This window comes from Saimiri boliviensis, chromosome 3, assembly GCF_048565385.1.
Source record: "Saimiri boliviensis isolate mSaiBol1 chromosome 3, mSaiBol1.pri, whole genome shotgun sequence".
NCBI lineage: Eukaryota > Metazoa > Chordata > Mammalia > Primates > Cebidae > Saimiri > Saimiri boliviensis.
In genome coordinates, this window is record NC_133451.1 from 105,004,084 (window position 1) to 105,027,838 (window position 23,755).

At 39.7% G+C, this 23,755-nt stretch overlaps 1 protein-coding gene and 1 pseudogene across 38 annotated transcripts in view; both read left to right on the forward strand.

Annotated features, from left to right (window-relative positions):
* On the forward strand, window positions 1-23,686 carry LOC101050555 (transcription initiation factor TFIID subunit 4B pseudogene; annotated as a pseudogene).
* The window catches only part of ANK2 (ankyrin 2), a 699,003-nt gene that overhangs the window by 104,737 nt on the left and 570,511 nt on the right, over window positions 1-23,755 (forward strand). For 9 of the 38 annotated variants that reach the window (XM_074396613.1, XM_074396625.1, XM_074396614.1 and 6 more), the window contains exon 1: window positions 13,848-14,049. The exons of 12 other annotated variants lie outside the window; for them this stretch is intronic. The gene's annotated coding sequence lies outside the window, so the exon portion shown is untranslated. Of the gene's footprint in view, window positions 1-13,614; window positions 14,050-23,755 lie in introns of those variants that run through there. 17 more of the 38 variants (XM_074396606.1, XM_074396604.1, XM_074396610.1 and 14 more) reach the window with 6 other exon arrangements.

The following is a 23,755-nucleotide window of genomic DNA, read 5'->3' on the forward strand; positions in this document are numbered from 1 at the left end:
ATGGAGGCCTTGAAGACTGGAGTGATGGATGTGGCCACAAGTCAAAGAATGCTGGCTGCCACCAGAAGCTGGAAGAGGCGAGGAGCAGATTCTCCCTTTAGAGCTTCTGGAAGAAACACAGTTCTGTGGATGCTTGATCTCAACCCTGTGAAACTGATTTCAGACTTTCTGCTTGCAGAAATGTGAGAGCATAAATATCTCAAATATTGCATGAAACCTACTTATATTAAAAATATACCATTGTTTATTTCAAATTCAGCAAGGCAGGCCTCTTGTATTTTATTTAGTAACCTTCTACAGAGACTATGTCTTAATCATCTCTGTATTGTTTAGCATGTTTGGTAAGTGGATGTTTGTTGAATAAATACATAAAAATGATAATTTTGCAAAGAGTTAAAAAGTATTTTTAGTATCAAAATTTCCAAATAGTGTAATAGAGAGAATAGCATAATGAAGCTCCTTATCTGCAAATAGTAGAAAGAATAGTATAATGAAGCCCCTTATATACATTGTAGCTTTTATAATCATTGACGTGTGACCAATCTCACAATTTTTTAAATTTTATTTTTGAGATGGAGTCTTGCTCTGTCACTCAGGCTGGAGTGCAGTGGCATGATCTCAGATCACTGCAACCTCTGCCTCCCAGGTTCAAGCAATTCTCCTACCTCAGCCTCCCGAGTAGCTGGGACTACAGACGAGTGCCACCACACCCGGCTAATTTTTGTATTTTTAGTACAGAAGGAGTTTCACCATATTGGTGAAGCTGGTCTTGAACTCCTGACCTCAGGATCCACCCACCTCCGCCTCCCAAAGTGTTTATGAGCATATGTATGAGTGTACAAAGAGACAGGCCTATGGTGGCAATAGCGTTGCATTTCAAGATGATACCTCCTTTGACAAGATTTGAAGAAATCGAGAGTGATAAGCATTTGCATATAGATAACAGGAGAGGAAAACACAATGTATCCCATTGAGGGGGTTGTTACAGAATGCCAGGAGATATAGAGGACATGGATGATATTTTCTAAATATAAATTGCAACATGTGAGGTGGGAGGATTGCTTGAAGCCAAGAATTCAAGACAGATATAGAAGACATGGATGATACTTTCCAAATATAAATGCAAATATAAATTAGAACATGTGAGGCAGGAGATTGTTTGAGGCCAGGAGTTTAAGACTCATCTGGGCAACACAGCAAGACCCTATCTCTACAAAAACAACAAACAAAAAACTAGCCAGGCATGGTTGCACATGGAGGTTACCCTCCAGGGTATCTAGTCCTAGAGGCCAAGGCTGGAGGATTGCTTGAGCCCAGGAGTTCAAGGCTGTCATGAGCCATGATTGTGCCACTGCACTCTAGCTGGCCAAAGAATTGTGGCCCCTTTTCTAAAAATAAAATAAAATAAAATAAAATAAAATAAAATTGCAACCTGGACACAAAAATTGGTAGATGTAACTTCTGGTAGTCTTGTTCTGCTGAAAACAAAACATTTGATGAGCCCTCAACTAACTTTGTTGCCCATTTCACTTCTTAGAATGGTGAGGAACCAATCAGAACAGTTAATCAGAACTTTATTCTGTGCTAGTCACTTCTACGTTCCAACCTGGAATAGGTTGGAGGAAGGGTGTGGCCGAATCATCCCTGAATGTGAAGTAGCCACGGGAAAGAGGGCTGGGCTGAGTCAGATCACTGTTTGTAGGAAAATTAGGCCTCAAAAATTCAAATGAAAGACATGTCTAATTGCATCATGAAAGACAGGCACGTGCCAGAGAAATGGGAAATTCTTTTAAAAATGAAATTTTACAACTAAGCTTCAAACATTTTTACGAAGTGAGAGGAAACCAGAAGGCATTTGTGGCAGCTGTTACTGGTTGCCAACCTTTGTACCAGGTACCTTTGTTACCAGGTAACATGAACCAAAATGGGCCAGGCCAACAAGTCAGTCAGCAGATCCTTTTTGGTGCTTGCTATGCACCAGGCACTGATCTAGGTCCTGGAGAGACTGTCATAAATAACGGTTAGATAAGGGTTCTTTTCTTCAAGAGCCAATGTTCCTGGGATGATGTAAAACAACAAGGGTGTAGGGACTGTGACAAAGTAGAGAGGCATGCAGATTTTTGTATCTTTATTTTTAAATTTTTAAACTTTTAATTATTATGGATATATAATAGGTGTATATATTTATGGAGTATATGTGATGTTTTGATACAGGCATACGATGCATAATAATCACATCAGAGTAAGCCAGGTATTCCTTACCTCAAGCATTCATCATTTCTTTTTGCTAGAAACATTCCAACATTTCTCTCTTTTAGTTATTTTTAAATATACCATAAATTATTGTTGATTATAGTAACCCTATTGTGTTATCAAAACTGGATCTTATTTATTCTCTGTAAATATATTTCTGTACCCATTAACCATCTCCACATTCCCCGCCCTCCACACACACACTACCTTCCTAGTCTCTGGTAATGATCATTCTACTCTCCATTTAATTGTTTTAATTTTTACCTCCCACATATGAATGAGAACTTGTGAAATTTGTCTTTCTGTGCCTGGCTCATTTCACTTCACATAATGTTCTCCAGTTCCATCCATGTTGTGGCAAATGACAGGGTTTCATTCTTCTTATGCTGGAATACTACTCCGTTGTGTGTGTATATACTATATTTTCTTTATCCATTCATCCACTAATGAATACTCAGGTTGATTCCAAATCTTGGCTATTGTGAACGGTGCTGTGATAAACAGGCGAGTGCAGATATCTCTTCAATATACTGATTTCAGTAAATTTAGGTGCGGTGCTTCATGCCTATAACCCCAGCACCTTGGGAGGCTGAGGCAGGGGGATTGCTTGAGCCCAGGAATTTGAGACCAGCCTGGGCAACATGGCAAGACCCCATCTCTACAAAAAAACAGAACAAATAGCTGGGCATGGTGGTACACGCCTGTAGTCCCAGCTACTCAGGGAGGCTAAGGTGGGAGGATTACTTGGATCCAGTGAGGCTAAGGCTGCAGTGAGCAGTGATGATGCAACTGTACTCCAGCCTACGTGACAGAGTGAGATCTTGTTTCAAAAACGAAAAAGTGAAAAATATGTATACTGATTTTCTTTCTTCTGGATATATATTTAGCAGTGAGGTTGCTGGATCTTATGGCAGTTCTATTTTTAGTTTTTTGAGGAATCCTCTTTTTTTTCTCTTTTTTTGTTTAAGAGTATGCTGGGAAAACAAAATGAGTCTTCAGGGGAATAATGGGTTTTCCAACCATTTCCAACTCTCTTCTATGGGATAAAGCTGGTGTTTATTAGCATAGCTTTCAAGGCTCTCTCTGACAGAGCCCTCTTTTAACTACCTCTGCATCTGCTGCTCTATAATCTCCATTGAGTGGTGTAGAACTGCTTCTCGTCTCTATGCACACCGTGCTGTGCTGCAACTCCGTTCCTGTCATTCTTCTTAGGGGTCTGTCTGTCTCCTATAATGGTTGCTATTAAAATACCTGAAACTCATTAAGTGTCAGTTGAATTGAACTGAATCAGACTTCATATTGTCCTTAAGGAACTAAAAATCTGCTTGAGGAGACAAACATATATGGAGATACCTTCCCAGAAGTGCATTTACGTCTCATAATGAGTTCACAGTTTCAGGTTGTAAGGAAGAATATGTCTGAATAATAAAAATGGTCAGAACAGTTACTATTCTTTGAGGAGAGTAGGAGAATTGGCAAAGGTTCTGGGTGATGGTGAATTTTATCCCTGTTTTTAGAAAGGGGGTAAAATTTGGATTTTGATGTACAATTCGGTTTCACATTGGTTCTCAGCAACATTTAGACTGAATTTTAAAATAGGTGGTTTGTGTAAATAATATTATTATTTTAAAATAATACTTAGATTAGGGAGAAATAATCGGTAGGAATAGGTTTGGGTTTACAAAGAGCAAATGAGATCAAAGAAACCTTGATCTTTTCTTTCATAGGTCTCCTAGTTAATAAAGAAATGCTGAAGATCTACTATTTCAACCTGGCCTTGAGCAATCCCCCAGAAAGCAACATTTGGTTGCTTTGCTATAGGACTTGGCCCTTTGTTCTTTGTCAGACTGTGGGTGATGCCAAAAAAAGACATGTTTCTTAAATTTACAGACGACTAAGTTTTAATGCTTTGAAAAATAGAATTGGGATTTATAGTTAGGCTGAAATGATAACCCAACATTGAAATGAAATTTTATCAGGATGCGTATAACCATATATATACAAATAATTCAGCATTCATGTGCTTATGTTCAAGAAAATGAAGGTCTATTTTAAGAACAGTCAGTGAGAAAGTTCTAGTGATTTTAGTTGACTGCAAGCTCAATGTGAGCCAATAGTGAGGAGTACTGCCAAGACATGGGGATACAAATCTACACTGCATTAATAACAGCTGAGTGTCCAGGGTAAGGGAAATAATCATCCCACTTTGTGATTCTCAGACCACACACATTTGGATTCTTGAGTCCTTAGATCTGTGTTCCCTCTTTCAAGAGGAAATATTGACGGAGTGGAGCATATCCGGAAGTGGGTGAGCAGGATGATGAAGAGAGCAAAAATCATGTCAAATAGGAAATGGCTGAATAAAGTGGGAGCACAATTACTCTCTCCCGTTATGTGAAAGAAGGAGTAATCAAACATGATGTCACTCCAGAGAGCAGAATTAAAACCAGTGTGGTTGGAGAATTTAAAGAAAGCAAATTATGATACAACACAAAGAAGAAATACAAACTTGAGCTCTTAAAATTTAGGCAGGATTAAATATTAGTTGTCAGTTTTCTAGAGATGATAATTCTTCCCAATTCAACTTTCATCAAAACTCAACAGAAAACCAAAAGACAAAAAGACCTATGGTATTTTGGGGGGGTTGAAGGCAAATTCCAAAAATCACCTAGAAAAATAAATAGATGACAATGATTTTGAAAATTAGAAAGAGAAAGTTGATTCATTACTACGTAGGCTATAATTATTAAATGAAAATGACACTGGTACAGACAAATCAATGGAATAGTTATGTCAGTGATAGACTCTGGTATAACAATAACTTAATAGAAAACAAAAGAAGTATAACAACTAGGACATACAGAGAGACTATTTATTTAGATAGAGTGTCACTCTGTTGTCCAGATTGGAGTGAAGTGGCGTGATCTTGGCTCACTGCAACCTCTGTCTCCCGGATTCAAGTGATTTGCCTGCATCACCCTCCTGAGTAGCTGGGATTACAGATGTGTGCCACCATGCCTGGCTAATTTTTGTATTTTTAGTAGAGATGCCATTTTGCCATATTGGCCAGGCTGGTCTTGAACTCTTGAACTCCTGAGCTCAGATGATCCACTCACCTGAGCCTCCCAAAGTGCTGGGATTACAGGTGTGAACGACTGTGCCCGCTCAGAGAAATTAGTAAATTTTCTAGGACAATTCATTTGGTAATCGGAGAAAGACAAAACACTCCTAAAAAAACTTCCTAGTAATTTAAATGAAATGTTAAATGGTTATAAATAAATAAATAAAACCAGGCTGGGCACGGTGGCTCATGCCTGTAATCCTAGCACTTTGGGAGGCCTATGTGGACAGATAACATGAGCCCAGGAGTTTGAGACCAGTATGGGCAACATGGCAAAACCCCATGTCTACTAAAAATACAACTGAGGTGGGAGGATCACCCGAGCCTGGGAAAGTCAAGGGCCGTGATTCCGCCGCTGTACTCCAGCCTGGGTGGCAGAGTGAGACCCCATCTCGAAAAAACCCCCAAAACACAAAAATTAGAAAAATTAGAACTGAGTACTTAAAAAAATCCCTGCTTTTGGGGAGAAATGTTTTATTACATTTTACTGTAAAATATTTCAAATATTAAAATAAATAGGGAGATAATGCGACAAATACCCATATATTCCTTATCTAGGTTTGCCAATTGCTAAAATGTTGCCATATTTACTTATTGTCTTTTTAAAGCATTTGGAAGTAAATTATAATGTTGCTTTACCATTATGTTCTTTAGTACCTCTAAAATAAAGATATTTTCTTTTTCTGTTTTTTTTTTTTTTTTTTTTTTTTTTTTTTTAGTAGAGGTGGGGTTTCACCATGTTGGCAGTCTGGTCTCCTGACCTCAGGTGATTCACCCACCTCAGCCTCCCAAAGTGCTAGGATTACAGGCTTCAGCCACTGTGCTTTGCCAAATAAAGATATTTTTCTTAACTAAGCACAATACTTTTATCATGATCACATCTACAAAATTAAATAATTCTCTGCTATCTTCTGATACCCAGTATACATTCAGATTTCCTCCGTTGGCCCCATTGTGTTTTCTAGCGAAGTTGGTCAAATCAGGATCTAGTCAATGGCCTGCATGATTTTTAATATGTAGTGAGCTATCGCTTGTATTTCTCTGTTAGTTAAGAAAAGTTCTGTTTCTTTGTTACATTTTCTTGCCGAAGAGACTGGATCAATTATCTGGTAGAATTCCACCTTCTGAATTTATATGATTGTTTCTTTCTGGTTTCATTTAAAGTTTAGTTAACTCTCCACTGTATTTCCTGGAGACTGGAAATTTTGATCTAAAATTGTTACTGATGTCTGATAAACCATTTTTGTCAAGAGTATTTCATGGGTGATGCCGTGAACATTATATTATATCATACCAAGAGTTGGACAATACTTAGTTGTGTTACTTTTTATGATACTAAGATCGATTCTTAAATTAATGATAAATGGGAAAATTACCAGATCTCTCTATTATAAAGTTGTAATTTTCCCCCTTGAGACAAGTAAATATTCTGTGTGTTAAGCACTCAGCAACAGATTAGTATCCAGTAGCTTTATCAACCTCACACGCTATGCTTTTGGCACCTATTACTGACCGTTGTCTGAACTAGTTACTCCATTACAAGTTGCAAAATGATGATTTTTTTTTCAATTGCTAATCTTTTGCTTTCATTAACTAAGATTCTTCTAATAGAGTTCCCCTTATTAATTAGAGCTATGTATTACTCCAAAATAGATTTCCATTTGGAAAAGAAATAATTCATACTTAACTTTCTCTCTTGACTAATTTTGGTGTAAGGAATTGGTGTAATAGTTACCTCAATTAGGGCAAATATGTCTTTTCATTCTGGGTTGAGTATCATTTGGACTTTCATATATTCAAGTGTGTCAATCAATTATAGTATTCTTTATGATGCTGTGACAGATTGTATTTACAAAAGCAGGATACACCAATATATTCAGTCTCGCATGGTCTCCCTGTAATGTGGTATTGACCCATCTCCATTGCTTCTGCCTGGCACTTTCTTGGGACATATGCTTTTAGTGAAATCCAGCCACCCTGAAGCCACCATGTTAAAAGAGCATAAGGAAAAGTAACATAAGAGGTACACAGAGATAATTAAGGAGCCCTAATTATTCCATCCCTTAGTGTTCCAATTCAGGCACCAGAACTGGAATTCACTCACATATGAGTGAAGGAACCCTCTGAAGATTTCAGTCTCCAGCTTTTGAGGTGCTCAGATGATGCTAAGTGGAGTAGAAACCAGCTAACCCCCTAAGCCCTTCCCAGACTACAGATTTGTGAGAAACATTAATGTTGTTTTAAGCTAAGTTTTGCGTGACTTCTTATATAGCCACACTAGAAAAGATGCTTTGGTGAAGCTGGACTTTGGGGGCCTCTCCAAGTTGACTCCTGTCCTTTGACATGACTCCACTTCTCTTCAGTAATTTCCTTGCTTTCTAATATAAGACAATGTGTTAAGCTCTTCTTATACATTCTCTGCCTCAGATTTAAAATCAGCTCTTTCCCCAAAGAGCCTGGTTCTTTTTAGTGAGGAATGGTATTTAGAGTTTAAAATCTGGCGATTGGCCGGGCGCGGTGCCTCATGCCTGTTATCTGAGCACTTTGGGAAACTGAGGAGGGTGGATCATGAGGTCAAGAGTTCAAGACCAGCCTGGCCAACATAGTGAAACCTCATCTCTACTAAAAATACAAAAATTAGCCAGGCATGGTGGCACATGACTATAGTCCCAGCTACTTGGGAGGCTGAGGCAGGAGAATCACTTGAACCCAGGAGGTGAAGGTTGTGGTGAGCCGAGATCATGCCACTGCCCTCCAGCCTGGGCAACAGAGTGAGACTCCATCTCAGAAAAAAAGAAAAAATCTGGTCATTATGGAAACTTTCAATGGAACAATTTACAATGAAAAAATTACACATGGTGACAATAAAACACTTCAACATGTTTCCCAAAAGCAGAATTGAAAGGCAAACAATGAAACTCAACAAGATAGACAAGAAAAATATTAAAAATTCAATAAAAATAAAAATCCATGCAGACGAGCAATTCTTAAAAGATGGAACACCAATGAATAGTAATCATTAAATCATTTTCAAATTCCTATACTATTTTTCATTTACCAAATTAGATTTTATTTATTTATTTACTTATTTTTGAGACAGTGTCTCACTCTGCTACCCAGGCTGGAGTGCAGTGGTGTGATCATAGCTCACTGCAGCCTTGACCTCCCAAGCTTAATCCATCCTCCTGCCTCAGCCTCCCAAGTAGCTGAGACAACAGGTGCGCACCACCATGCTGGGCCAATTTTTAAATTTTTTTTTTTGTAGAGACAGGGTCTTGCCATGTTGCCTAGACTGGTCTCAAGCTCCTGGGCTCAAGCCATCTACCCACCTTGGCCTCCCGAAGTGTTAGGATTACAGGAATGAGCCACTGCACCCAGTGGCCCACCTTAGAAGAAATAGGCCTCAATGCTGACAAAGATGCAGTAAGAGTGAGTGATCCGGGTTAGAAGGTCAACTGCTTTCTGTGGTAATTTAGTAGCTCAGTTTTCTTCTGTTCATTTGCTCTGCCATTCCTCGTTAAAGCCATGTGGTTGAAGTGATGTCACAGGCAAATCTGTGTTCTAGTATGCATAAAGGAAACAAAAGAAGGTTAGGGCAAGCAATGTTCTTTGAAGCAAGAGAGGAGAAATTCTGCTCACAAGGTCGCACTGAGTTGCAAGGGAGCTTGGGAGCTGTAGTATTTGGGCAGGCAGTTATATATCTTGCCTAAACACTGGTTACTTTGAAATAAGATTGCATCCTTTTAATTCAATAACTCATTTTCTTATAGTCTTTCCTGAGGAAATAAATGAATTTCAGGAAACAAGTGTTAATTACTTAATGAACAATCACTCCGCCAAGGAGAGAAATGTTCAGTATGTTATTCACTGGAGAAGAGAGCTACTTCAAAAGCATCTACACAGTTTTATTAAAGGATGTTAGAGGCCATGATGAAGAATTGAATAAGATGGAAAATGACTGGAGAGTATTTTTGTTTGTTTATTTGAGACAAGGCATCGCTCTGTTACCCAGGCTGGAGTGCAATGGCATAATTATGGCTCATTGCAGCCTCAACCTCCCTGGGCTCAGGTGGTCCTCCCACCTCAGCCTCCTGAGTAGCTGAGAATACAGACATGTGCCAGCCACTCCAGGCTAATTTTTAAATTTTTTGTAGAGATGGGGTTCGCCATGTTGCCGAGGATGAGGGAGTTTTAAGTAAGAGAGAACATTCTGCTTGTTGTATGGAAGACAAGTAGAAGCTGTAGCTGCAGAGGTAGAAGGTGTAGCCAGACAAGTAGAAGCTGTTTGGGAGACAAATGATGATGGTAGCCTGTGCTGGAGTTTAGGGGTAGTGACAGTCTTTTGAATTTTTTTTTTTTTTTTTTTTTTGAGACGGAGTTTCCCTCTTGAAACCCAGGCTGGAGTGCAATGGCGCGATCTCGGCTCACCGCAACCTCCGCCTCCTGGGTTCAGGCAATTCTCCTGCCTCAGCCTCCTGAGTAGCTGGGATTACAGGCACGTGCCACCATGTCCAGCTAATTTTTTTTTTTTTTGTATTTTTAGTAGAGACGGGTTTTCACCATGTTGATCAGGATGGTCTCGATCTCTTGACCTCGTGATCCACCCGCCTCGGCCTCCCAAAGTGCTGGGATTACAGGCTTGAGCCACCATGCCCGGCCAGTCTTTTGAATATTAAACTTTTATTAGCTCTATAGATTTTGGAAGAAAAAATTTGTCAGTGAGGCCACATCTCCCACTTTACTTAGCTCCTATGGTAAGAAATAGTGGCAAAAGATCAATGTGTGGGGGTGCTGGTAGGTACTTGAACAGTGCTATTTTTAAATTGCCAGTTAATTTTAGCTGGAGAGGTCAGCAAAATTCCAGAAACTTCACATAAAAATAAAACCACTTTTTTTTTTTTTTTTTTTTTTTTTTTTTTTTTTTTTTTTTGAGACGGAGTTTCGCTTTTGTTACCCAGGCTGGAGTGCAGTGGCACGATCTCTGCTCACCGCAACTTCCGGCTCCTGGGTTCAGGCAATTCTCCTGCCTCAGCCTCCTGAGTAGCTGGGATTACAGGCACGCGCCACCATGCCCAGCTAATTTTTGTATTTTAGTAGAGACGGGGTTTCACCATGTTGACCAGGATGGTCTCGATCTCTTGACCTCGTGATCCACCCACCTCGGCCTCCCAAAGTGCTGGGATTACAGGCTTGAGCCACCGCGCCCGGCCCACCACTTTTTTTTTTTTGAGATGTAGTCTCACTCTGTCACCTAGACCGGAGTGCGGCGAGATCTTGGCTCACTGCAACCTCCACCTCCTAGGTTCAAGTGATTCTCTTGATTCAGCCTTCTGAGTATCTGGGATTACAGGCACCTGCCATCATGCCTGGTTAATTTTCGTGTTTTTAGTAGAGATGGTGTTTTACTGTGTTGGCCAGGCTGGTCTTGAACTCCTGACTTCTGGTGATCCACCTGCCTTGGCCTCCCAAAGTGCTGGAATTGCAGGTGTGAGCCATTGTGCCTGGCTAAGACACTTCTTCAGTAAAAAACATATATATATATATAATTTTAGGTTCCTTAGTTGAATAATTAGCTGTTTTCACTAAAATAGTCACAAAATATGCAAACCCTTGGTTTTCATTATTATTATTATTATTATTATTATTTGTTCCTTATGTTTAAAGTGAATTGGGCCATTTTCTTTTCATGTTAATTAAGGCAAGGCTATAATATCATTATTTGATATTGTAATCAATATAATAGTATTCACATATTTTTGTTATGGATAATTTCAGTCAAATAGTTATATAATTACTAATATAATAATAAATTTGTCATTTAATATATAATATTTAACTCATCTATTTGCTTTGTACCAAGTGTGTAATATTTTCCCCCGGGATGACCAGAATTCTTGTGACTGTAGAATTTAACAGAGATTCCATGGGTACTTGATTTCCATTTGTTCTCATTGGAAATAGGCTATATAAAGAATAAAACTGCTCAAATCTCCTACTATTTGTTTCTACTGAAACAGAACATCTCTGATACCAAACGTGTGGGTTTTTCACATCAAGAAATTCCCCAGTTTTCTGCAGATACCGAGTGTCCTACGATTTAATTCAATTCTGACACTGACTATCCAGAGTTAACGCAGACACCACAGTTAAGGGCTCAGTCCCACAAGACTGCCCCCTGACTTCAAATAAAAGTCACAGGTAGTGGGTACTCAGGTTACCTACACTTTTGTCCAACTTGGCTACAAATTGCAGGTTCCCATGACTCCCTCCTTAGGGTTGATAATTTGTTATAACAGCTCACAGCACACAGGGAAACACTTTGCTTATTATTACCAGTTTGTTATAAAGAATATTATAAAGTACACAAATGAACAGCCAGATGAAAAGGCATGTAAGGTGAGGTCTGGACATGTCCAGAGTGCAGGAGCTTCTGTTCTGTGGTGTTAGGCGTGTGCCACCCTCCCAACATGTGGATACATTCACCAATCGGAAGCTCTGTGAATCCTATTGTTAATGGTTTGATTTATGGAGGTTCTGTTACGTAGGCATGGTTGATTAAATCATTAGCCACTGGAGATTGACTCAATCTTCAGCCCTGCTCCTCTCGATGGAGCTGTGGTGGATCTGAAGGTTTAGATCCTCTAATCACATGGTTGGTTTCTCTGGCAAAGAGCTCCCATTCTGAAGCTACCTAGGCAGGTCCCTGCCCTCATCAAGAGTCACCTCATTAGCATAAACTCAGGTTTGGTGGAAAGGGCCTTATGAATAGCAAATTATGCTCATCTCACCTCATTATCTAGGAAATGACTAGGGTTTTATAAGCTCTGTGACAGGAACTAGGGATGAAAATCAATATATGTATTTGTTTATATATCATAATATCACAGGTAATTATTTTACACTCACTATTTAATTGAACACCTATTATGTTCAAGTCACTGAAAATACTACCAAATTGCATGATATTAAATGAATTTGTAATCTAGTTAGGGACATGCTGTTTCCACACAGATATCTGAAATATAGTTGATAGAGCAAATACATGGAAAGTAATGCAGTTAAAATAGACAAAGAAAATGAATTCTTGCCGGGTATGGTGGCTCACGCCTATAATCCCAGCACTTTGGGAGGCCAAAGTGGGCAGATCACTTGAGGTTAACAGTTCAAGACCAGCCTGGCTAACATGGTGAAACCCTGTCTCTATTAAAAATACAAAAATTAGCCAGGCGTGGTGACACGTGCCTATAATCCCAGCTACTTGGGAGATTGAGGCAGGAGAATTGCTTGAATCCTAAAGACAGAGGTTGCAGTGAGCCAAGATCATACCACTGCAGTCCAGCCTGGGGACAAAGCAAGACTGCTTCTCAAAAAAAAAAAAAAAAAAAGTGAATTCTCCTCTCTGCTAGGGGAGCATTACAGTTTTCGTAATTTTAGAATTACATTTTTGGTCACAGCTGTCTAAGCGGGTTATAATTCTGCTTCATAAAGTCTTAATGATTTTGTTTATTCTTACCTTAAAGGTTACATGTGTTAATATTTATCCTAATGGAATTAACATAAAACATGGTTTTGTTGCCAGCCTATAGATTCAGTATTAGACACAGAACATTTTATAAGGATCCTTGATAAGGCTCTTGCTTTCTTGTCTTATCACAGGAGTAGAATTAGAAACTCTGTGACAAATATCCAACCCCTCCACCAGTTTGATAATCTCTTTTTGGACTAGGTACATGGTAGGTGATCAATAAATCATTACTGAATGAATGAATGTAAGCCTGAATGGATAGTTCTCACTTCCTATCTGCTTACCTCTCTGTCTAGATCTGTAAGTCTATTTCTGTTGGACTGTATGTGAATCTTCTCAAAATAGAATTATTGTATTTTGCACTGAGTCTAACGGTTACCTCCCTGAGATTGTCCATGAACTAAACTCAGTGGTGACTAGCTTAAAACACAGACACACACAGACACACACACACACACACACACACACACCACCTACCAATATTTTATGACTTAAACATATATATATGTGTGTGTGTGTGTATATATATATATATATATGTATGTCTATATAAACTCATATAAAAGCTGATCTACTGAAACGTGGTGGGCTATGGTGGTGGTAGTGATTTATAGATGAAATCACTCCCACGACATTGGCATCTTGGCAGTAGCTCATTCCTCAGCTTCCCTGAACTAGGCAGGGAACTCGTTACTTCCCATATATCTGATACATTTAGGCTGAGACAAATTCAAGTGCTTTTCTTGCTTATTTTTTTTCCCTTCTTTTATAACAGAAGAAACCAGAAAAAAAAAAAAAGAATATTTGTGGGAAAACAACAGTTCCTTACTCTGTACCACCTGCTTAAATGCAAACCAAAGGCACCCAAATGATGCAACCCATGAGTGTGGAAGAGGCTGGCGGATGGGTTGTCACGTCTGGCTGATCTGATGTCAGAGCAGATCATGTGGTGCTCTGTGGGCAGCTGGGACTGGCCCGCCGAAAGCACATGGATTACAGTCCGAGGCTGTAAGGGAAAGTCGGTTCCTGCGCTGCTGTCTCATAGACATCAGCTTGCAGGGAAGCTGGGGGCTCTCCGACTTGCCCTGCTTCAGGGCCCCTCCTGCTGCGTGACTCACAGGCACATTGCAGAGAGAAGCTGCCGCTCCCAGTAAGTGCTTAAAGAAGGTCTTTATTCAGAGCATTTTGGAAGCGGGGAGGAAGTGTTTGTGTTGATAGGGGGTGCTGGAAGCCTTTGTAAAACCCCCTCCTTGGATCTGGGCTGGGCAGCAGCACTTTCTATGCCATCCTGGAGTTCAAAGGCAGCGCTGATGTGCAAATTTTCCCCAGCCCTGATTTTGGTTTGTTCTCCATGTGATGTGATTTTCTGCTTTGCATTTTCTATTTCTGTAATCGTAGGGTAGATTTTTAAGGTCTGGTTAAAGTGAATTGATTTTAGGTTTCCAGCCCCAGAGTGGACTTGGTTTTCTCTGTATGATAAGCAGGGAGAGGGGCAAGAGGGTGGTGGCTCTTTTGGTCAGAATCACTGCTTGTGTTAAGACACTGGCTGTGTCTGTGCCAGAGAAAGTGGGTGCCACCCCTTCTCTGCATTGGGTGAGTAGGTGGTGTGAGAGAAAGCGGGGGTGAACCAGCAGTGAAGAGATTTGACTAGTTTTTGGTAAACAGCAGAGCTGTTAGTCTATTGCCTTTTTTTACGGTCAAAATTTATGTTAGATAGTGTCAGCTGGCGGAACAGGTGCTGGCAGTGGAAGAATGATGGAGTTCTTTCTCCCTTTCCCAGCTAGTCAATTGTCTTTCCTGCATCAAGAGCCCAATTAAGGAGTAGAGGGAAATGTGACAGATACAGATTCCTGAGTACTGTGTTTTGTTTTTGTTTGGTTGGTTTTTATTTTTTATTCTTAACAAGCACCACATTCCCACAGTCATGCCTCAGGAATGATTCTCACCTCGACAATGTCTTAGGTGTGGCCTTTTTGGAGAGCAAGGGAATAAATTCAATAACATCTTTTTGTTCCTTCTGGGCATATAACATTAAGTTTGTTTTAGAGACTGAAAATAAATGTGTGTGGTTGGAAGGAAATATAACGGGGAATTTAGAAGAACAGATTGTTTATTTGCCCTGGCATTTTTCTGTGAACACTTGATAGAGTTCTAGGTCAAGGTGTATGGTGTCCCTTTGGGGGATAATAGGCAAATAATTAGGCTATGTCTTTAAAGATTGGAAAATCTTTATTTATTTATTTTAAGAAATAGACCCTAGTCTTTTCTGTGAATTTCTGCACAAACCATAGGCTTTGGGGCCAAAGACTGATTCCAGAAATACTTAAGCATTGAAGAAACTTTTGGGTGAGAAAGATGATGGTATGAATGCAAAGAAAATATGCTTAGATGAGGTTTGTCCTATTTTTTTTAGCCTTTTGCAGTAGATGGTTTAAGTCAGAGAATACCAAACAACAGAAGAGAGCATGCCCCACCCATAGCGTTGTGAACACAGATGATTCCCCTCCCATTCTCTTCCACTGAACTGCATAAACTCTAGCGCAGAGACAGTTCTAATTCATCTTTTGAGCCCTGTATGTTACAGGTACAAGCCATATAAAATGAAGACATAGAAAAATGGAAGATCCTCCAACCCCACCCTACTTTCTCCTCCTTCCATATTGTTAAATGAAGCTAGATTTATCCTGGAAAGGGTCTCCATCACTGCTTGTAATTTTGTTAGCCATTTCATGTAGGTTGAGCCTGGTGAGAGGAATTCAGAGGTTCTCTCTACCTAGACCACACCCCCTTTTTTGGCCACATGCCGAAAATTCTCTCCGAAGGGGAGTGTGCTAAAATGATGCCCATTCTTGGGCACATGGATTCCTCGGTTACAAAACTGAAGCACCCTCATTTCTCTGCTGACACATATCTGTGAAGATACCCATTTATGGGGGTTTTTAGAATTCCTTTTCTTTAAAAATTAACACAGTAATATGAAAAGAAATGGAAGAAAGTGATCCATTTTTCTGTCTCACACAACTCTATTTAATATCCTGTATTCTCTTTCTGTTTTAATCATCACATTAGGCTGGCTATGTTTAATCAAGAGGGACTATCCACAATTCTCAAGATTTCTACTTTTCAGGGAAGATACCTATAGTTACAGACTTAGAGCAGGATCAGACCCTATTAGCACTGATAGTTCAGCTGTATTTCACAGAGAGGAAAGCTGGCTAGAGTTACACATCTGATGAGTGACAGAGTTGGGACCAGAACCCAAATTGCCTGACTCCCAGCCCGGTACTCCTTCTGCAATCATTCAACCTAGGGAGAGAATATTTTCTTTAAAAATTAGGTGTTTTTAAAAATTTCTGGTTCTTTTTTATTTTATTTATAATACTGTGGAATTATTAACATAGTAAAATGACTGTAATTTCACTTTCTTTGCCTCTTTGCTGAAGAATGTCTTGCAATAGATTGCAAAGTCTTTTTTTTAATTAGAGGTAAGTTCTTGCTGTGTTGCCTAAGCTGAACTCAACTCCTGGGCTCAAGTAATTCTCCTGCTTTAACCTTCCAAGTAGCTAGGATAACAGGCATGAACCACTGTGCCCAGCTTTGCCTTTGTTTTTCTGTTTGTTTTTTGAGATAGAGTCTCTTTCTGTTGCCCAGGTTGGAGTGCAGGGGCATGATCATAGCTCATGTAACCTTAAACTTGGGCTTAAAGAATCCTTCAGCCTTGGACCTCTGAGTGGCTGGGGCTACAGGCGCATGCTGCTGTATGGGGATAATAAAAAAAAACTTTTTCATAGAGATGAAACCTTGTTATGTAGTCTGGGATGTTCTGAAACTCCTGGGCTCAAGTGATCCTACTGTGTTAGATTCCCCAGTAGCTGGGATTACAGGCATACGCCATCATGTCTAGTTCAGATTGGAAAATCTTTACAAAGAAAATTAAGTTCTGTTTTCTTAGGAAAGTAGTATGTTTATATTCTTTGTGGGTCATGTAATGAGATCTCAAATACCTGATCGTTATAGTTTTCTAATCTTGGCTTTCTGAGAATGTAGACCACCCTACCTGCTTTTGTTGTTGTTGTTGTTGTTGTTGTTTTTTGAGATTGGTTCTCATTCTATCACCCAGGCTGGAGTGCAGTGGTGTGATGACAGCTTATGTAAATTGAACTCCTGGGCTCAAGTGATCCTCTTACCGCAGACTCTCAAGTAGCTGGGATTATAGGGAAGCACCATTATGCTGTCTTCTACACTAATTAATAAGGGGGATTATTGTTCAGTTATGGCAAATCACATACCATGAGAACATTTAGAAGCTTCATTCTATTTGGGTGGTTTTCTGAGTTATATAATTTTTTTTTTTTTTTTTGAGACAGGGTCTGTTTGTCACCCAGGCTGGAGTGCATTGGTGCGATCTTGGCTCAATGCCACCTTCACCTCCTGGGCTTAAGCCATCCTCCTACCTCAGCCCTCCAAGTACCTAGGACTACAGGTACAGACCACCACACCCAGCTAACTTTTATATTTTTTGTAGACACAGGGTTTCACCATGTTGCACAGGCTGGTCTTGAACTTCTGAGCTCAAGTGATCCATCCACCTCAGCTTCCCAAAGTGCTGGGATTACAGACATGAGCCACAATGCCTGACTAATGTTCTTTCTTTATACAGGCCTATTCATGGTGACATATTTAAAAACCATTTAAGGCCAGGTGCTGTGGCTCATGCCCGTAATCCCAGCACTTTGGGAGGCTGAGGCGGGCAGATCACGTGAGGCTGGGAGTTCAAGACCAGCCTGACCAACATGGAGAAACCCTGTCTCTACTAAAACATACAAAATTAGCCAGGTGTGCGGTGCATGCCTGTAATCCCAGCTACTTGTGAGGCTGAGGCAGGAGAATCATTTGAACGTGGGAGGCAGAGGCTGCAGTGAGCCAAGATCTTGCCATTGCACTCCAACCTAGGCAATAAGAGTGAAACTCTGTCTCAGAAAAAAAAACCAAAAAACCGACAAAACAAAACAAAAAATAAAACATTTAAGGCTGGTTGCGGTAGGTAGCTCATGACTGTAAATCCCAGCACTTTGGGAAGCTGAGGCAGACAGGTCACTTGAGGTCAGGAGTTTAAGACCAGCCTGGCCAACATGACAGAACCCTGTCTCTAATAAAATTGCAAAAATTAGCTGGGCATGGTGGCATGCTCTTGTGGTCCCAGCTACTTGGAGGGGTGAGGTAGGAGGATGGCTTGAACCAGGAAAGCAGAGGTTGCAGTGAGCTGAGAACATACCCTGAACTCTGGCCTGCGTGAGAGAGTATGACCCTGTTTCAAAGAAACCCCCCAGAAAACCAAAACCAACCAAACAAAAAACATTTAAAAGATGTTTAATTCAAAATAGAATTTCAGATTAATTTTTTTCTCTCTTGAGATCAATGCTAACCCACAAGAGATTTTCGAAAAATACTTGTTCATTGAATGATAGAACAAATATATAGAACATTGCAATTCTTGCTTATGAGAATAATGAGATTTAAAATGTAATTCAACATTATGCTTTTCCATAATGTTATTAGAATGCCTATCTGTTAATTATTCAATCTTATTTTGGTAAGGGTAAGACTCCCATGTATTTGCTTAATATAATGCAGATATAAATAAGCATCATAGATAATTTATCCATGTTGATGCTATTTGTATAAGCAATAAACACAACATTAAATTGGGTGTTGTTTAATTATAATTTTTGGAAATCTCAAAGTTAGTAAAGAGAGCCTCTGATTATATCCTGGATGTGCAGTAATCAGTTTCTACTGGTTGAGTGAGGGTATCTTTTCATGGTAGACATTAAACTCTAGTGACACGTTGGGAGAAATTAGTTCTGGTAGCTTTGAGTGGTTTCAAAAAGAATAATTGGAACACTGTTCTAAGCAGCCTGCACTCTCTAGTTCAGAAACAAATGACTGCATGTGTGACATTTCTAAATGGTGACATCTTCAAGGAACCCTCTAAATGGTTACTTATTTTAAGCTTCAGGTTATGGAGGAAAGAAAAAATTAGGCAAGAGATATTAGTTGTTAATGGTCCTAATATGAACAGACAGAAACTCCAAATAAAGATATCATTAATTTAAAAAAGATGTAACTAAGAGGAAATGCAAAAAAAAATTCAAAGTTCAGTACAGTGAATAACTGCTGTACTCATTATAAATTTTACTCTTTGAGGTCTTGGTGCCTTTAACCAATTCCATTGAGGCAGAAAGCACAAGCAAATATCTCTTGTTGTAAACAAAGCAACAAATTTAAGTTAATGCTAATGTGTTCACAGCCAGAGCCAAAAGTTTTTCAGGGTTATTATAACACACTGGGCTCTCAGCCCATCCATCTAAATGTCCAAAGTAGACTAAAGTTATGGATCAGCCCATTGTATATACCATCCCACATGAGAGCCAGATGCTACTGTTTACTGTGCTAGTGACTTAGCCAGAGATTCAATGTGAAATCTGAGATGACTGTTTGGGGTCCATGGAAGTTATAGATGAATTTTTCTGATCATGGATTTAGGCTTTTATACTCCAGTCTGTTTTGGTTAATGCCAATTTTTTTTAAGGACAATCTTTTAAACCTAATTTATACCCTAAACTTTATGTGGAGAATTTCCTTGTAAAAATTGTGTATTGTCTTTGCACCTTGGATGTGTTGCAGGTTTTCAGCATCTCTATCTCTCTTTCTCTCTCATCTTCCTCTCTCTCTCTCTCTCTCTTTCTCTTTCTCTCTCTATATATGTAGATAGATAGATAGATAGATTTATTCTCTGAGAGAGAGAGAATAAATCTGTACTAGAAAATCTCTAAACAAAGAAATTAAAACATTACATATATATATATATATATATATATATATATATATATATATATATGGAGAGAGAGAAAGAGAGAGAGAGAGAGAGACTTGTTCTGTCACCCAGGCTGGAGTGCCGTGGTGTGATCATAGCTCACTGTAGTCTCGAACTCCTGGCCTCAAGTGATACTCTTGCCTCAGCCTCCTGGGTAACTAAGATTACAAGACTATAGGAGAGTGACAGGACTACAACCATGACCAGTTGATTTTTTATTTTATTTTTGTGGAGACAGGGTGTGGCTATGTTGCCCAGGCTGGTCTTGAACTCCTGGCTTCAAGCAATCCTTCAGCCTTAGCTTCCCAAAGTGCTGGGATTATAGGTGTGAGCCATTGTACTCTATCTTTAGCATTTATTTATTTATTTAGATGAAGTCTTGCTCTGTTGCCCAGGCTGGAGTGCAGTGGCATGGTCTCAGCTCACTGCAACCTCTGCCTCCTGGGTTCAAGCCATTATCCTGCCTCAGCCTCCCAGGCAGCTGGGACTACAGGCATGCACCACCACGCCCAGCTAATTTTTGTAGTTTTAGTAGAGATGGGGTTTCACCATGTTGGCCAGGATGGTCTCAAACTCCTGACCGCAAGTGATCAGCCCACCTCGGCCTCCCAAGGTACTGGGATTATAGGTGTAAGCCATTGCACCCCACCTTTAGCATATTTTTATTCTTTGTTTTGAGCATGGAAAAGAAGCCATGGAATTCTATTGCACAGCAGCCACACTAGAAAATGTAATTATAATGCAGATTTTAAGAGGATTTGGTAAAAAAACAGTTAACAGTTCTGTACATATTGATTTAGAAAAAGACTATCTACTGTCCACAGCTGGAAAGAAAATTTCATCCTTTAAGACCCAGTATTATCGGATTTTGTTGACATAGTTAGATCCCTTATCCCTTAACCCTATCTGATTTGGCTTATGTCCTTTTCATCTGATTAAACTGGTTTTTGAGGAAGTATTACAAGTAATGATAATACTATCAATAATACTAACAATACTACAACAGCAACTGTTGTAAGGGAGGAAAGGTTTCTTTTCCTCATCCATTGCTAAGTTCATGGCTGAGGCGCCGATAACAAAAGATAGATTAACCAGAGAAAAGCATAAACCAAATTCATTTAATCAATATGTTTATATAACCTAAGAGCCTTCAGAAATGAAGACCCAAAGAAACAGGTAAATTTGTACATTTTTCTGCTTAGGTTTGATGACGAGTAGACAGTTGTGGAAAAGTATGATTGAACAAAGGAGGTGTGATCTAATGGTAATAAACTGGGGGACTTGGACCTGTGTGTTCAGATTTGTCTCTGTGTCCCTGTGCCTTTGGAGTCAAGGACATTCTTTTCCTCCAGATATAGGGTGGGCGCCTTTCCATGAGAGCCTTAGAACTTATTTTACAGGAAGGTCACAGAATTGTTTTTGGCTTACTTCAGGGGAGGAGGGCAAGAAAAGATCAGCAAGGAACTTTTCTGCTTTTACTGCTTCCTCAAATGCCAAAGTGCCATATTTTGGGGTAGCATGTCCTGACCTCATCACTGCCAAATGCTGAGCCCTTTCCATCTTCAGGACCCTGTGCTAATAGTTCATTTATTTATGGACACTTCATAGATGGTAAGAAGAACTTGCCCCAAATCTGTGACTTGTTATTTGAGAATCCAGTCAGTCCAGACTTTCTAAGTCCCTACTCATCACCTGTTCTTACTGTTTTGACTATAAATTTCTATAATATTGTGTGGTCTGTTTTGCTTCAGACTTCAAAACCACTTGTGACATCTGTACTAAACACAGTGACAGTGGTCTCACTGCAACCTGAAAAGCCAGTTGTCTCTGGAACATCAGTAAGTAACACTGCCCAGCAGTAACTTTTGGAGAAACTTCAGGTGCAGCAATTTGTCTTCCATTTGTGAAACCTGTTGTTACTTCTGCTGGGATCACATCTGACAACCTTGTTATTGGCACTCCAATTCAAATCAAATTGCCCAGCTGAGGCTGTCCTTTCACAACCAGCTGGGATTCTACAGGCAGTTAAAGTCAAGCAACCAGTAGTTCAGCAGCCTTCAGGAGGCAATGAAAAACAAGTGGGCCAGGCACGGTGGCTCATGGCTGCAATCTCAGCACTTTCGAGGCCCAGGTGGGTGGATTACCAGAGGTCAGGAATTCGAGACCAGTCTGGCCAACTTGAGGAAACCCCCATTTCTACTAAAAATAAAAATTAGCTGAGCGTGGTGGTATGCACCTGTAATTCCAGCTACTCGGGAGGCAGGAGAATCACTTGAACCTGGGAGGCGGAGGTTGCAGTGAGCCAAGATCGTGCCATTGCACGCCAGCTTGGGCAACATGAGCAAAACACCATCTCAAAAAAAAAAAAAAAAAAAAAAAAAAAAAAAAAAAAGAAAAAAGAAAAAGAAAAAGAAAAAAAAAAGAAAGAAAAACAAGCAACCAATTTTCATATTCCCCAGCACTGACCATTCAGAAATTTGGACAGAAGAGGGATGTCAATGAACACCATAATACCTACCAGTCAATTTCTTCCAGCTTCCATTCTAAAGCAAATTACTCTGGAAATAAAATTCTGTCACTACAAGCATCTCCTACTCAGGAAAAATAAAACAAAGACAATGGAACTGCAAGCTTCAGAAATGAAGATGACATCAATGATGTGACTTCTATGGCAGGGATTAACCTTAATGAAGAAAATGCCTGAATCTTAGCAACAAGCTCTGATCTGGTTGGCACATGCATTCAGTCGTATAAAGATGAACCACTTCTCTTTACTGGAGCTCTACAAAAGAGAATTTTAGACACTGATAAAAAGCATGACATCACAGAACTTAACTCTGATTCTGTGAGCTTGATCTCCCATACAACACAGGAACAATTACGAGGACTTCTAGAAAAACTGAGTGCAATTGTTCAACATCAAATGACTACTTACAAGGCAAGTGAAAATTACATCCTGTGTAGTGATACCAGGTCACAGTTCAAATTTCTTGAAAAGATGGATCAATTGGAAAAGCAGAGAAAGGATTTAGAAGAAAGAGAAATGTTTCTTAAGGCAGCCAAGAGTTCTTCTAATAAAGAAGGTCCAGAACAGCTGAAATTAAAGCATAACGCCAAAGAGTTACAACAACTGGAGGTTGCACAGATACAGCATAGAGATGCTAATCTCACAGCTCTTGCAGCTATTGGACCAAGGAAGAAGAGACCACTAGAATCTGAAAGTGAGGGCTTAAAAGACAACCTTCTTGCTTCTGGGACATCCAGCCTGACAGCCACCAAACAGTTGCTTTGTCCAAGAACCACGAGAATCTGCCTCAGAAACTTGTTATTTTGTACGGAACAGGAACAGGAGATGAAGCATTCTTTTTTTTTTTTTTTTTTTTTTTGAGATGGAGTTTCGCTCTTGTTACCCAGGCTGGAGTGCAATGGCGTGATCTCGGCTCACCGCAACCTCCGCCTCCTGGGTTCAAGCAATTCTCCTGCCTCAGCCTCCTGAGTAGCTGGGATTACAGGCACGTGCCACTATGCCCAGCTAATTTTTTGTATTTTTAGCAGAGACGGGGTTTCACCATGTTGACCAGGATGGTCTTGATCTCTCGACCTCGTGATCCACCCGCCTCGGCCTCCCAAAGTGCTAGGATTATAGGCTTGAGCTACCGCGCCTGGCAGCCAGATGAAGTATTCTTGAGCTCTATACCTGACCCTTCTGAAGTAGCCACTCCACTCTCCTTCCAGATCCTTGCTATTTACCGCCAAAGAAGACACAAAAAGCATTGTTGCACTGTCCTAAAATTTCAATTTCTGGAAAATAGTCACTAATATGAAAGAGCAAATAAATGGAAAAACATTTCATGCTTATGGATAGGAAAAATCAACATTGTTAAAATGGCCATACTGCCCAAATAAATTTACAGATTCAACACTATTCCTAAGTGTCAACAATATATATATATATATATATATATATATATATATATAT